Genomic DNA, 14,391 nt, shown 5'->3' with positions numbered 1-14,391 from the left:
TCCTCTTCCCATGGCACACCTGGTCTCTGCTGTGCCCATCCAAGTCCCTTTCTTCCGTGAGGAAGTGCAACGCTGTTCTGTGGACTGGAGGCTCCCCTCACCCTCAGGTCACCTCTGAAGCTGTCCTCTTGCTCTGTTGCAGCTGTCCTGATGAGGTCACTTCATGGCTTTTCTCTTGTTGATGTTTCTGGTGGTCACCATTTCCACTGTCGCTTGCACAACGAGCAAGCTCTGTACAGAAGCCCTTTCCACTTGGTCTTCTGCTGCTCCTTTTGAATGATTCAAGAGTGTAACTGGCAACCCATGATGATTCTAAAAGGTTTTTGGACTTTTTACCATAGTCTAAGCCTGAGGACATTTGTTGTTGATTTTTTCCTAAAGTCAGGAGATTAGCACCTTGAACAGTGAGAACAGTGCTGAATATTTACAGTGTCTTATATTTACTTCCTTAGCAAACAGATCTTGAGACTTTTTTTTTTGCAGATGGTTTATAGGGGAATGCTTTTAGGAAAAACCACCTGGAAGACAGTGAGGAAAGTAGGAATAGACAGGAAAAAACTGAGCTAAGATGTAGTTTCTTCTAAAGCCTCAGACTATCCCTCTGAGGTTCTAGAAATGGAATGGCTATGTAGAATACTGAATGGGAGAAGATATTTACAAATGATATATCTTATAAGAGCTTAATATTCAAAATATATAGACTCATAAAACTCAACATCAAAAAGACAAACAATCAATTAAAAAATGGGCAGGGGAGCTAAATAGAAATTTTTCTAAACCAGACATACAGACATACAGATGGCCAACAAACAAAAGAAAAGATGCTCAATATCATTAATTATTAGGGAAATTAAAATCATAACAACCTCAACCTGTGGAATCACCTCACACTTGTCAGAATGGCCATTATCAAAAAGACAACAAATAATAAGTGTTGATGAAGATGTTGAGAAAAGGGAACCCTTGTACACTGTTGGTGGGAATGTAAACTGATGCATCTACTGTAGAGAACAGTATGGAGGTTCCTCACAAAATTAAAAACAGAACCACCACTGCTGTTGTTATTGTTTAGTCGCTAAATTGTGTCCAGCTCTGCTGAAACCCCATGGGCTATAGCCTACCATGATCCACTGTCCATGGGATATCCCAGGTAAGAATACTGGAGTGGGTTGCCATTTTCTTCTCCAGGGGATCTTCCCTATTCAGCGATTGAACCCCAGTCTCTTGCATTGCAGGTGGATTCTTTACCACTGAGCCACTTGGGAAGTCCATCCAGCAACTTCACCTTTGGATATTTTTCTGAGGAAAACAAAAGCAGTAATTTGAAAAGATATATGCACCCTTATGGTCATCTTAGCATTATTTACAATAGATGTGAAAGCAATCTAAATGTCCATTGATAGATGAATGGATAAAGAAGATATAGTATTTATATACAATGCAACATTGTTCAGACATGTAAAAGAATTCAAAGAAGAATTAAATCTTATCATTTATAATAACATGAAAGGGGCTGTAGGTATTTTGCTAAGTGAAATGTGAAACATATAAAGTAAAATACCTTATAATCTCATTTCTTTGTATAATCTGTAAAACGAAACAAATGAAAAAACATACCTAATGGGAAATAATCATAGATACAGAGAAAAATTATGTGGTAGCCAGAGAGAAGAAGGGGATGAGTGAAATAGTTGAGAGAGATTAAGAGATACATGCTTCCAATTACAAAGTCACAAGTATGAGTCACGGGGGTGAAATCTACAGCAAGGAAAATATAGTCAATAACAACATGAGAACTTTGTATGTGATAGATGGTAACTAGACTATTCATGGGCTTCCCTGGTGGCTCAGCTGGTAACGAATCTGCCTGTAATGGGGGAGACCTGGATTCAATCTCTGGGGTGGGAAGATCCCCTGGAGAAGGGAACGGCTACCTACTCCAGTATTCTGGCCTGGAGAATTCCATGGACTGTATAGTCTAGAGGGTCGCAAAGAGTTCGACATGAGTAAGCAACTTTCACTTTCTTTCAGACTATTCATGGTGACCATTTTGTAATGTTTAAAAACATCAAGTCACTATGTTGTGCACATAACAGGAAATAATGTATTGTTGTAAGTTAGTTATACTTCACAAACAAACTCATGGAAAAAGAGATCAAATTTGTGGTTGCCATAGTGGGGAGAGAGAATTAGATGAAGTTGGTCAAAAGGTACAAATTTCCAGTTATAAGATTACTAAGTACTAGGGATGCAGTGTAGAGCATTATTAGTACAAGTAAAATTGAAGTATATTATATATGAAGTTGTTAAGAGTGAGTCTTAAGCATTCTCATCAAAAGGAATTTTTTTCTTTGATTTTATATCCATATGAGATGAAGGATATTCACTAAACTTAACTTTGTTAATCATTTAATAATACATGTAATTCAGGGCTTCCCTGGTGGCTCAGCAGTAAAGAATCCACCTGCAATACAGGAGATGCAGGAGACACGGGTTCAATCTCTGGCTCAGGAAGACCCCCTGGAGGAGGTTATGAAAACCCACTCTAGTATTCTCACCAGAAGAACCCCATGGACAGAGGAGCCCGGCAGGCTAAGGTCCATAAGATTACAAAGAGTTGGACAGGGCTGAAGTGACGGGGCACGCACATACTTAAGTAAAATCATTATGCTGTCTACCTGAAACATATATAATGCTGTATGCCCATTACATTTCAATAAAACTGGAAGAGAAAAAACCAAACTTGACTCATAATTTTCTCGCAATTAAAAAAGAAAAAAGAAATAATACAGAGAAATCCTATACACTTCATCCAGTTTTCCTCATTCCCCCAAGGGTAACAACTTGCAAAACATGCAATAATACAATAAGGAAATTAAGATTGATACAGCCCATTTATATTACTCAGATTTCCCAGGTTTTTCTTGTACTCATGTGTGTGTGTGGAATTCTAACACATGTGTGAGTTTTTTTGTCCACCACCCCAGGAACGACACAGAATGGTCCCATCACAAGAATCTTTGTCTTGACCTTTCATAATCACAGTCTTCTTCCACACACACACACACACACACACACACACATACACATGCATACCACTACCCTAAGCCCTGGGAACTACTCTGGTTGTTTTGTAGAGAATAGACCACAGATCTGCAAGTAGAGAAGCAGGATAAGAAGTTTGGAGGCTGTTGTAGAAATCCACCTAACAAATGATGTATGTCAGACTAGGATATTTTTATAAGAGTGGTGGAAACAAGATTTTGAATACACTTTGAACTTAGAATCAATAGTATTTCCTGGCATCCTGGATGAGGATTGTGAGAGAAAAAGAGGAATCAAGTATCATCTGAGATTATGAGTAAACCAGAAGGATGGAGATGACTTTGGAGAAAAGATTGATCTTTGATGTTTCTATTAGACATCTAAGTCCAGATATTTAGTAGGCTCCTGGCATTTGGAAAACAAGTCAAAGTTGGGAACATAAATTAAGTTATCAGTATATGAATTACTCTTAAAGTCATAGAACTAGATGAGATCACCAAAGCAGTGAACACAGAAAGAAGACAGAGGATTAAGGTCTGAATCCCAGAATGTTCCAGTGTTAATAGGCCCCAGAGGAAAAATGGGAAATCAGTATAGAAGGCTGAGGGCTTGCTTCCTTTTCAGATTAAAGTAATTTCCCTACCTTTTTATCTTCTTATTTACATGCTCTTTACTTTCTTCGTGTGTTTATTTCTTGTTTCCTACATAAGACTGATATTTAATTTAGAAAAAACACCATGTCTTCTTTTTTGTCAGGGCCCATGTATCAGTTTGGATCCAATCAAGAGAGAGGAAGCACAGTAGATTGAACAGGGAAAGTTTAATGTAAATAATTATTAATTAAAACTCAGAGTAGAATATTGAAGTTAGACTGATAAGAAATAAATAGAACTGCATATGCTGCTACTGCTGCTAAGTCACTTCAGTCGTGTCCGACTCTGTGTGATCCCATAGATGGCAGCCCACCAGGCTTCCTCTCCCTGGGATTCTCCAGGCAAGAACACTGGAGTGGGTTGCCATTTCCTTCTCCAGTGCATGAAAGTGAAAAGTGAAAGTGAAGTCGCTCAGTTGTGCCCGACTCTTAGCGACCCCATGGACCGCAGCCTACCAGGCTCCTCTGTCCATGGAATTTTCCAGGCAAGAGTACTGGAGTGGGTTGCCATTGCCTTCTCCGGTATATAAACTGGATATAAACAAACAGAATACAGAAATCAGAGAGAATAGCCACCCCTCCAAATCTGAGATAGAGACCCTGAGAAAGCATACCACCCACGTTATGCAGTGGGCTGAGACCTTGATCTTGTTGGAGAGAACTTGACCATGTCTCACCATTTAGAGCATGGACTTGTGTTGAACTTTGTACACTGCTTCTCAAGTTCTGAGCCCTGATATACCTACTGTATAATGCAGAGAACTCTGCTTAATATTCTGTAACAACCACATTGGGAAAAGAATTTGAAAAAGAATAGATACATGTGTATGTGTAACTGAATTACTTTGTTGTACACCTGAAATGAACATGACATTGTTCATCAAATATACTCTAATATAAAATTAAAAGTTATAAAAAAAGAACTTGATGGAAATCTGTGGTTTGTGCAAAAGTGGCTTCCTAGTTTGCGCTAGTGGTAAAGAACCTGCCCGCCAGTGCAGGAGACGTAAGAGACTTAGGTTTGATCCCCGGGTTGCGAAGATCTCCTGGAGGAGGGCGTGGGAACCACTCCTGTATTCTTGCCTGGAGGATTCCATGGACAAAGGAGCCTGGCGGACTACACTTCATGGAGTCGCAGAGTTGGATACAACTGAAGCGACTTAGCGCATACACACATCCTGCCAAAATCACTCCACTATTGAAAACTTTCAAGAGACATGCCAGGGAAAGCTCACAGATGCTGAGGATTGCCTGCGGCCATGCACTGCAAGAGCTGGGCACTGGAGAAGCTGTCTGAGTTCTTAAGGTAGGATCTCCGTGCTGGAGAAACCACTTGCATTGTAGCAGTAAAGGCTGGAAAAGTTGCCTGTGCTGCGGGAATTGAGCACCAGAGAAGAGGCTCATTGAAAACATGTAACACTGGAGACATCCTGTGGAGGGACCCTCCTAGAGACAACTTACAGCCAGGAAGCAGATCCCCTTTCTCCAGAAGAAGTTCTGCTGAGTCACAACATATGCTACACAAAATGCTTCAGTTCAGTTCTGTTGAGTTGCTCAGTTGTGTCCGACTCTTTGTTACCCCATGGACTGCAGCACCCCAGGCCTCCCTGTCCATCACCAACTCCCAGAGTTTACTCAAACTCATGTCCATTGAGTCGGTGATGCCATTCAATCATCTCATCCTCTGTCATCCCCTTCTCCTCCTTCCTTCAATCTTCCCCAGCATCAGGGTCTTTTCCAATGAGTTGGTTCTTCCCATCAGGTGGCCCAAGTATTGGAGTTTCAGCTTCAGCATCAATCCTTCCAATGAATATTCAGGACTGACTTCTTTTAGGATGGATTGGTTGGATTCCCTTGCAGTCCACACCAAAGTTCAAAAGCATCAATTCTTCAGTGCTCAGTTTCCTTTATAGTCCAGCTCTCACATCCATACATGACTACTGGAAAAACCACAGCCTTGATTAGATGGACCTTTGTTGGCAAAGTAATGTCTGCTTTTTAATATGCTGTCTAGGTTGGTCATAAGTTTTCTTCCAAGGAGCAAGTGTCTTTTAATTTCATGGATGCAGTCACCATCTGCAGTGATTTTGGAGCCCCCCAAAATAAAGTCTGTCACTGTTTCCATTGTTTCCCCATCTACTTGCCATGAAGTAATGGGACTGATGGGACCAGATGCCATGATCTTAGTTTTCTGAATGTTGAGTTTTAAGCCAACTTTTTCACTCTCCTCCTTCACCTTCATCAAGAGGCATTTTAGTTCCTCTTCACTTTCTGGCATAAGGGTGGTGTCATCTGCATATCTAAGGCTATTGATATTTCTCCAGCAATCTTGATTTCAGCCTGTGCTTCCTCCAGCCCAGCATTTCTCATGATGTACTCTGCATAGAAGTTAAATAAGCAGGGTGACAATATACAGCCTTGACATATTCCTTTTCCTATTTGGAACCAGTCTGTTGTTCCATGTCCAGTTCTAACTGTTGCTTCCTGACCTGCATACAGGTTTCTCAAGAGACAGGTCAGATGGTCTTGTGTTCCCATCTCCTTCAGAATTTTCCACAGTTTATTGTGATCCACACAGTCAAAGGCTTTGGCATAGTCACTAAAGCAGAAATAGAGAGTCACTAAATGGAACTCTCTTGCTATTTTGATGATCCAGCGGATGTTGGCAATTTGATCTCTGGTTCCTCTGCCTTCTCTATAACCAGCTTGAACATCTGGAAGTTCATAGTTCATGTATTGCTGAAGTCTGGCTAGGAGAATTTTAAGCATTACTTTACTAGCGTGTGAGAAGAGTGAAATTGTGCGGTAGTTCAAGCATTCTTTGGCATTTCCTTTCTTTGGAATTGGAATGAAAACTGACCTTTTCCAGTCTTGTGGCCACTGCTGAGTTTTCCCAATTTGCTGGCATATTGAATACAGCACTTTCACAGCATCATCTTTCAGGGTTTGAAATAGCTCAGCTGGAATTCCATCACCTCCACTAGCTTTGTTCATAGTGATGCTTCCTAAGGCCCACTTGACTTCCCATTCCAGGATGTCTGGCTGTAGGTGAGTGATCACACCATCGTGATTTTCTGGGTTTTGAAGATCTTTTTGTACAGTTTTTCTGTGTATTTTTGCCACTTCTTCTTAATATCTTCTGCTTCTGTTAGGTCCATACCATTTCTGTCCTTTATCTAGCCCATCTTTGCATGAAATGTTCCCTTGCTATCTTTAATTTTTTTGAAGAGATCGCTAGTCTTTCCCATTCTGTTGTTTTCCTCTATTTCTTTGCATTGATCACTGAGAAAGACTTTTTTTTTCTCTCTCCTTGCTATTCTTTGGGACTCTGCATTTAGATGGCAATATCTTTCTTTTTCTCCTTTGCTTTTCACTTCTCTTCTTTTCACAACTATTTGTAAGGTCTCCTCAGACAGCCGTTTTCCTTTTTTGCATTTCTTTTCCATGGGGATGATCTTAATCCCTGTCTCCTGTACAATGTCACGAACCTCTGTCCATAGTTCATCAGGCACTCTGTCTATCAGATCTAGTCCCTTAAATCATTTCATGGGAGATAGATGAGGAAACAGTGGAAAGAGTGTCGGACTTTATTTTTTGGGGCTCCAAAATCACTGCGGATGGTGATTGCAGCCATGAAATTAAAAGACGCTCGCTCCCTGGAAGGAAAGTTATGACCAATCTCGACAGCATATTAAAAAGCAGAGGCATTACTTTGCCAAAAAAGGACCATCTAGTCAAGGCTATGGTTTTTCCAGTGGTCATGTATGGATGTGAGAGTTGAATGGTGAAGAAAGCTGAGCACAGAAGAATTGATGGTTTTGAACTGTGATATTGGAGAAGACTCTTGAGAGTCCCTTGAACTGCAGGGAGATCCAACCAGTCCATCCTAAAGGAGATCAGTCCTGGGTGTTCATTGGAAAGACTGATGCTAATGTTGAAACTCCAGTACTTTGGCCACCTCATGTGAAGAGTTGACTCATTGGAAAAGACCCTAATGCTGGGACGGATTGGGGGCAGGAGAAGGGTGCGACAGAGGATGAGATGGTTGGATGGCATCACTGACTCAATGGACATGGGTTTGCATAGACTTTGGGAGTTGGTGATGGACAGGGAGGCCTGACGCACTGCGATTCATGGGGTCGCAAAGAGTGGGACACAACTGAGAGACTGAACTGAACTGAACTGAATGGGACCAAATACCATGATCTTAGTTTGCTGAATGCTGAGTTTTAAGCCAACTTTTTCATTCTCCTCTTTCAGTTTCATCAAGAAGCTCTTTAGTTATTCTTCAGTTTCTGCCACAAGGGTGGTGTCATCTACTTATCTGAGGTTATTGATATTTCTCCCGGCAATCTTGATTCCAGCTTGTGCTTCATCCAGCCCAGCGTTTCTGATGATGTACTCTGCATATAGGTTAAATAAGCTCTTATAGTCATATTTCTGAATAATTGACTTGATAGTTTAGATTTTTTTAAAGTCTTGTAGATTAAATATTAGCTGGGTAAGAGCTTTGGTCTGCTTACTGTGGTCCCTTATTTATAATACATCTTCCATGATGTTAAAGAAGCACTTTTGTAGGAAGAAAGCCCTTAAATATCAGTCATAGAAACATAATTTCAAAGTGAAAAAAGAAAAAATACTGGACAGGGGATTTCTCTGGCAGTCTAGTGGTTAAGACTCTGTGCCCCCTCTGCTCCCTGATTATGGAACTAAGATCCTGCATATCATATTGTGTGACCAAAAAAAAAAAAAAAAAAAAAAAAAAAAAAAATTAAAACAAAACAAGCAAACAAAAAACACTGGATGTAAATTAGATGGAAACCTATTTGATGGAAAAAAACCCTGAAGATCATATGAGAAATAAGGGTTTGCAAAGAACATTTGTCAATTTTATGGTGAGTTTAAGAAGAAAAGGTTGAATGAATGAGGTAACAGATGAAATCCTTTATTCATATATGAGCTTCATCAAGTGAAATTGTGCCAGAGTATTTCTGCGCCCAAGTCACTGTTTGTGTGGGCTGCCCAGCTGGCAGAGTCATAGAGAATCCTTCTGCCAATGCAAGAGATGTGGGTTCGATCCCTGGGTGGGGAAGATCCCCCAGAGCAGGAAATGGCAACCCACACCAGTATTCTTGCCTGGGAAATTCCACGGACAGAGGACTCTGGCAGGCTACAATCTATAGGCCCGCCAAGAGTCAGACACAACTGAGTGCCTGAGCACACACAGTTCGTGCACCCCGAAAATAAGTTGTATATCAGGGATCAGAACTTGAGAGGCAGTGTACAAAACTCAACACAAGCCCATGCTCTAAATAAAGAGCCACAGCCCATCTGGTCCCAGCCTAGGAGTTGTGGAGAAGGAGCCAGAGAAACAATGAGAGGTGGTCTGAGGGAGGGACTGACAGTACCTGACTTAGCTCCTGCAGACAGGACTTTCGCGTGTTCTGAGGTTACCTCTTAGGTGAAGGGGTTTCTTAAAGATGCCCAACTTTCTGTCTTCATTTTTAGAAAACAAAACCAAACAAAGTCCCAAATTAAAAGTAAATCAAGGAACTTTATACACAGCTTTCTAGAGGCTCAGCAGGGAACATGGCATTCTGGAAGACCTAATTGAGTACCCTGAGCACTTTATAACCAAGAGGAAGGTCCCTGGCAACTTGGCCCCATTACAAAGTGTGGGGGCAAAGTTCTAACTTTAGGGTCCCCAAGTGCTAGCCATGATGGTTTTTATTTAAGGCTGATTGGACCCCCCAAGTAGAAGGATTGGAAACTGCTTCTGAATCAACTCTGCCATACAATTCTTGTGGTGCCAGATTTGAGCAATAAAATAAAGAGAGAGAGAGAGAAAGAGAAAAGGAAAACAAGAAACACTCTTGAAGTCCAGAAGAACTTAGCTCATGGATATAATAAAAAAATAAAGATGAAAAAAGTCTGTGTATGTTCTTATAAAATATGGAGTCAGCACTTCAATTTATTATCAAACTTCTTCATCACAGCTGTTGCTAAATGTATTCTAGAAAGAATGGTGGGTGAGTGCCTAGATTGGGATTATGTGAATCACTACTTGACAACGCTGTTGATTTCAAGATCCAGGCTAATTACCCAGGCAGGGGAGCCAGACCATTGTCTATCTCCAACAGAGAGAACGCACTCCACATTCAGTTGAGTAACTTAAGCCTCTCTGGATGTCCAACCTCTGCTCTCTACCCACACCCAGAACAGGCTGTCCTGAGACTTTGTCTCTGAACTCAAGAGAACAGGGAAGGTGAGGAGGGATTTCTGTCTGCCTTTTCAATCTCTATCTGAGCTCAGGCTTCAAAAGGCAAATGAGAGATTCCCTTATTCCTGAAAAGTGAAAGTAAAAGTCGTTCAGTTGTGCCCGACTCTTTGTGACTATATAGTCCATGAAATTCTCCATGCCAGAATACTGGAGTGGGTAGCCTTTCCCTTCTCCAGGGAATCTTCCCAAACCAGGGATCGAACCCAGGTCTCCTGCATTGCAGGCAGATTCTTTACCAGCTGAGCTCTCAGGGAAGCCCATCTCCCTTGTCCCTACTCTTCACCTTTTCTGCAATTCAATCTCCAGGATTTGCAGGGTTTTAAATCAGTGTGTCTCTACCCTGTTTAGAAAGAATAATGGACATCTTCAGACCAAGTTGTATCTCAATTCCACTCCAGCCTGTGGGGGTGTGTGAGATCCTGTTATCTGTGCCCATCTCAGGCCCTTAGGTTTAGATGACGTGGTGCCAGTTCTCCAGTGATTGACTGGGTTAGGGATGAAAGTCTGTTTAAATATGAAGTATAGAGGTTTTGAAAGGAAGTCACAGAATCAGATTGCCTATGGCCAAATCTCAGGGCCAATGTTTAAAAGTTGTGTAAGACTAGTCTAGTCAGTTAAGCCCCAAGTCTGTTCCCCCATTTAAAATACAGAGATAAGAAATAGCAAACATTTGTGTAATTCTTTCTCTATGAAATACATTCAAAGCACTACATACTTTCCACTCATGTACTCTTCATAATTGTAGAAGGCAATGGCAACCCACTCTAGTACTCTTGCCTGGAAAACCCCATGGACGGAGAAGCCTGGTAGGCTACAGTCCATGGGGTTGCTACGAGTCGGACATGACTAGCAACTTCATTTTCACTTTTCAATTTTCACTTTCATGCATTGGAGAAGGAAACGGCAACCCACTCCACTGTTCTTGCCTGGAGAATCCCAGGGATGGGGGAGCCTGGTGGGCTGCCATCTATGGGATCACACAGAGTTGGATGCGGCTGAAGCGACTTAGCAGCAGCAGCATTCTTCATAATATTCCAATGAAGCAGGTACTGGTATCATATTTATCACTCCATTTTATTAAGAATAACAAAGCATAGGGTGGTTAGTAACATGTCCTAGGTCACAGGCCACCACTCAGTGGACAAGGATTAAACCCAGCAAGTTTAACTCTAGAAAATTAAGTGGAGAATTTCTCTCCAATTTTGAGAGAAACATATAATGCTTAGCTCAAAAAGGTATACTAATGTTTAAATGAGTTCTACAGGGACTTCCCTGGTGGCCCAGTGGATGGGAATCCCCTTAGCCAATGCAGGGGTCATGGGTTTGATCCCTCGTCCAGGAAGCAGAGCAACTGAGTCTGTGAGCCAAAACTACTGAGCGCAGGCTCTGGAAGCCACCGAAATGAGAAGCCCATGTACCACAATGAAGACTTGCCCCCACTCGTCACAACTAGAGAAAGCCCAACCAAGCACACCCAAAAATAAATGAAAGTGAAAGTTGCTCAGTTGTGGCCAACTCTTTGCGACCCCATGGGCTATACAGTCCATGGAATTCTCCAGTCCAGAATACTGGAGTGGGTAGCCTTTTCCTTCTCCAGGGGATCTTCCCAACCCAGGGATTGAACCCAGGTCTCCTGCACTACAGGTGGATTCCTTACCAGCTAGCCACAAGGGAATCCCAAAATCAATCAATAAATAAATTTAAAAAATGAGTTCTGCACAAATGATGCAGGCTTTAGGACAGGGCCTGAATCATAGTAAGCACTTAATAAGTGCTAACTATAATTGATGAGGGTGACAACAATATGGTGGTTGTAAGAATGTGATAATGGTGATAATGATGCAGTTTGAGAAAATACACATCTATCCTTCCCAAGCACAAGTCAGTTTCTTGAGCACAGGTATCCAGGACCATGGAGTCTCTCATCACCTTGAACTGATAAAAATGGAATGAAGTTCTCACTTCTTTAAAAAAAATATAAACCTACTTAGGGCCTCATGGGCTTTCCTGGTGGCTCAGATGGTAAAGACTGCCTGTAATGTGGGTTCTATTGACCAGGGTTTGATCTCTGGGTTGGACAATCCCCTGGAAAAGGGAATAGCAACCCACCTCAGTATGCTTGTCTGGAGAATTCCATGGGCAGAGGAGGCTGGCGGGCTAAGTCCATGGGATCACAAAGTGTCAGATGTGACTGAACAACTAACACTTCAGGACCTCACAATGATCAGGTTTATGGTGAAAGAGAAGTGACAGAGAAAAAGGAAAAAGTCAAAGCAATAACTTCTCTATTCTCCTTCCTCAAATTTTACTCATACTTAGGCCCTGTATCAGGTGATTTCCCCCAACAAATTTACTGGATGGGTATCATTTTAGAATTTTACCAGTGAAGACACTGAAGCATCAAAGAGGCTAGGAAATCTGAGCACGGCAAGCAGAGAATCCTTGAACCAGAGTTTAATTCAGGCCTGTGGTGCAATGCAGGTGTGGTGGTAATCAGTAATTGTATGTGAAAAATGACTGAGATAAACTGCAGAGAGTCCTCAAAGTAAGATGCATCCTTGTCTCTTTGCAGCATCTCTCACTGAGAAACATAAAAAGAACATCTTGTATAATCGGTACAAGACCTGTGATGCCTGATGGCTTCCATACACCATGCACGGCAGGCTTCAGAAAGTGTCTGGTCAGTTGAAAACTGGACTTCAGAGCAGTTAGGCCAGAGCCAGCTGTCCAGGAAGATATTACACAAGGACACAGGCTTATAATTCCTAACAGTTGGGAATTTGTTGTTTTAAATACCCTCCAGCTCCTCTTTAGTTTCCTGTAGGTAAAAATAACTCAGTTGCCAAGAAACCTATGAGTGGTGATAAGTTCTTATGAAGCAGATGCACAAATTTATTGTTAAACGAAGCTATCTAAAATTTCATTTTATGTATGTGCTATATAAGCACATAGTCTAATGTGTGCAAATACCATATCATAATACCCTAAAATATGTTCTGACATTTAAATAATGTAAATTAAGAAGAGAACAGGCTGGCCACAAAAAACTAGGGGCCAAATAGAGTTCTCGTGCATTTCATCTCAGAGTCATGACCTCCCAGGAGACTTGCAGCTCATCATAGCTTGAGGAAATTGTTTCTGAGGCATAATTGTCCTATTTCTAAGCAAGTGAAATCCAATGCACATGTTGTATAGATGTAATTGATTTTAGGATTACAGGTATTTATGAATTGAATTTTGTCCCCAAAAGATATATTGAAGTCCTAACTCTCAGTAGCTCAGAATGTGACCTTATCTGGAAATAGGGTCGTTGCAAATGTAATTAAGATGAGACATTCTGGAGTTGAGTGAACCCTTCATTCAGTGTAACTGGTGTCCTTACAAGAAGAGAAGAGGTGCACAGCCAGAGGTGACCATGTGCCAGCAGAGGCAGAGACTGAGATCTACAAGGCAAAGAATGTTGAGATGGCTAGCCACCCTTGGAGGCTAGAAAGAAGCGTGAAGCATTCTCATTCCTAGCCATTAGACAGAGCATGGTCTTGCAAAACCTTTATTTCAGACTTCTAGCCTCCAAAATTTAGAGAGAAAACATTTTTGCTGTTTTAGGTCACTCAGCTTTTGCTCTCTTGTTATAGCAGCCTTAGCGTTATACGAACATAGAGGCCATTCTGAGACGAAACCCTGACTCAGTTTAAGATGGAAGAAAAATCTGCTCTGGGCTGTGCATCTTATGAATCTTATTCATTTGCCTAATTTATTTATATTGCATTCTCAGTGCTAAACAAGTATTTGGTAAATGAATGAGTGAATGAGTGAACACGTTTATTTAAGGAGATCTCTCCACCTCTCTGCCTTCCTTTGCCCTCCACTCCCAGAAGACCTTTCCTGATACCTTCCTTCCATTTTTTGTAACTTTTTTTGGGGGGAGTGGTTTTTGTTTTCTTATTTTTTAGTTTTGAGTCTTTGTTTGACAAGTGATTTGCAAATATTTTCTCCACTTTTTAAGCTTTTTATTTATTTATTTAAACAATTTTTTTTTCCCCGGCACTGTGAGACTTGTGGGATCTTAGTTCCCCAAGCAGGGATTGAACCCAGGACAAAGCAGTGAAGATGCCAAATCCTAACCACTGGACTGCCAAGGAATGCCCAATTTGTTAACTTTTTCAGGACATCATTTTGTTTTCTTGATAGAAGGAACTGCTTTAGTAACCTCTGAATTCTCCAAATTGGTTAACACTGCTTTGTATAAAATAAGTGCTTCATTGCTCACTAAATATCTATTAGGTTGAATTGAAGTAGTCAAACTTTCACTGTTACCTTCTTTTAGTTTTTCATTTTCACTTTTTCCAGTCAAGTTTGTCCCAAGCCCTGCTTTGTAACTTACCTAGTTTTTATCCCTTGTATCCCATGCTTT

The sequence above is a fragment of the Muntiacus reevesi genome, chromosome 12, assembly GCF_963930625.1.
Source record: "Muntiacus reevesi chromosome 12, mMunRee1.1, whole genome shotgun sequence".
Lineage (NCBI taxonomy): Eukaryota > Metazoa > Chordata > Mammalia > Artiodactyla > Cervidae > Muntiacus > Muntiacus reevesi.
The sequence above is the reverse complement of the archived record's forward strand: the minus strand, read 5'-3'. Positions refer to the sequence as shown.